The sequence below is a fragment of the Mesitornis unicolor genome, unplaced genomic scaffold (genome assembly GCF_000695765.1).
Source record: "Mesitornis unicolor isolate BGI_N332 unplaced genomic scaffold, ASM69576v1 scaffold12080, whole genome shotgun sequence".
NCBI classification, from domain to species: Eukaryota; Metazoa; Chordata; class Aves; order Mesitornithiformes; family Mesitornithidae; genus Mesitornis; species Mesitornis unicolor.
This window is the reverse complement of record NW_010159002.1, coordinates 16,613-18,620: the sequence shown is the minus strand read 5'-3', so window position 1 is coordinate 18,620 and position 2,008 is coordinate 16,613. Positions and strand designations below refer to the sequence as shown.

At 39.8% G+C, this 2,008-nt stretch overlaps 1 protein-coding gene across 1 annotated transcript in view; it reads right to left on the bottom strand.

Annotated features, from left to right (window-relative positions):
• Nucleotides 1–1,030, bottom strand: part of LOC104541296 (probable palmitoyltransferase ZDHHC20) — a gene marked incomplete at its 3' end in the record, with an annotated part of 11,547 nt that extends 10,517 nt beyond the window's left edge. Inside the window, exon 1 of the mRNA XM_010185330.1 lies at nt 1,006–1,030. The remainder of the gene's footprint in view (nt 1–1,005) is intronic.
• Between the last annotated feature and the right edge of the window lie 978 nt (nt 1,031–2,008).

The following is a 2,008-nucleotide window of genomic DNA, read 5'->3' as shown; positions in this document are numbered from 1 at the left end:
AAAGAGGAGATTCAATCAAGGTTCCTTCCTTTCACAGTGTTCTCCTGGATGTTCACCAGGAAGAAGACTGCTTTATCAGCTTCAAATTCTATGCTTTTTTGCAAAAAACAAAAAAAACCCCTCAAGATATGACAGTCTTTTTTCAGTGGTTGCACACTCTGAAGACAGCCCCCTGTGGACAGACAAAATGCAAATCTATGCTTAATTTACCACTCATGTCTCCCCATAAGCTGACATGAACTCCCAAACAAATATCCCATAAATCATCTGTATTTCTACATTAAAAAAAGGAAAGTTTTATAAAAAAACCTGCATTTTGAACTTCTGGAATCGTATTATCCTTGAGACTAGTTTCTGTTCACAGTTAAAATAAGTGACAGAGAAAGAATTCTGGCATTTTTTTGGTCAGTTTGTATCTCTGTAAGTACTACCCACTGTGCGATATACTTGCCAAAGCCAGTATGAAGACTTCAGTAAAGTTTGTCAAAATAAGGCCTTAACCATTTGACCTGGAAATTTAAAATTATAATGTGCAGTGATCTTTGAAATGGTTGTGTTTTGCACAGTTTTAACCAGTCCTAAAGAATGGAGTTCTGAGGAATCTGGTAAGCAGTTTAGAAAATAGCAAGCAGTAGAGCAACTCTTCCTCTTCCAGATGTCTTTCAGGTCACAAAGCGTGGTCAGGAATAAACACAAAATGGACTTGTGGATCTGCTGCAGTTCCTTCTCTCCTCCTTTTTCTGCTCTTAGAAGGTACTCATTTAAAAAACATTTACAAACCTGAAACATAGTTGCGTTACTCACACATTTTGTCAGCATCTCAAGCTTGTGGTACTAGAGGCTAAGGAGACTCAACCTCACAATATTTACCTTGTTTCTTAGCACTAATCTACTCACTACACAGAGCTTACACATAAAGGAGTACATTTAAATTCTATGTCCCTTAAGACTTGTGTGCATCAATACTATTCACATGTTCAAAAAAATAATAATTAAAAATATTACCTTTTTCTGCAGTTGAAGAAATAGTAACTGGAAGAGAAAAAAAAGAGATATATGGTAAGTAAATCCATACTGAATCTGAAGTTTGGCTAGAATTTAGACATAGGAAATAGCTGACTTGTTCCAAAGCGTACTTCAGGTGTCAGCAGAGCCTCCCTACCCTCCGCTGGGGTAAACCAGGAGTCAGGATTTCTCCTGCCAGCCCCTGAGGCTTGGTGAGTCAGTGGAGGAGCTGAAGAGACCCAGTTCCCTGCACTAAGCAGGCACACTCCTTTTCACAGACATTAGTTAGATCGTAATTTATACGTGTTCTCCTTCAGATATGCACCCAGCAAGTTTTCTGAGGCATGTAAACAAGGCCAACAGGTGTACCATTGCAATGCAGACACAAAATATAAATGAAATAAAATAAGTCCCCGTGAAACTGTTACACGTAACCTACTTCCCTCTCAGATTTTTCCCCACCTCTTCTCTCTTCCCCTCACACGCTATTTTTGACTTTTTTCCCCTGACCTGAATCCTTCAGGCATAGTTAAAACCTCTCCACTTCTCTCCTACATCCTCATCTCCTTTCATCCCAACAGCAAATTCAATTGTTCAGATCTACCTTGTGTACTGCTTGGCTATACACTCTCCTGCCCTCGGGCTTTTCCAGAACCTTCACACTTCATCCATCAGTTCAAGTTAAGAGGCTGAGCAGAGAGCTGCTGTACTTGTATACAATGTACTTGCGTACAGTATATAGATGACCCCTTTTTGTGCAGATGTGTCGGGTTTGGGGGGGGTGGGGGATTGGTGTTTGGTTGGGGTTTTTTTTGTTTTGTTTTTTTTTTGTATGTGTGTGGGTTTTTTTGGGGTTTTTTTACTCTTCTTTCTCCCCATCCCCTTTCCCATTCTGCACACTCTGTCTGTCCATGGAATCTTCTTGGTTAATGGAAAAGGTTTTAGCTCCTTCAACCTAAAGAAGGAAGAAATTACCATTTAGAGTACAAGGCTGGCTTGAAAC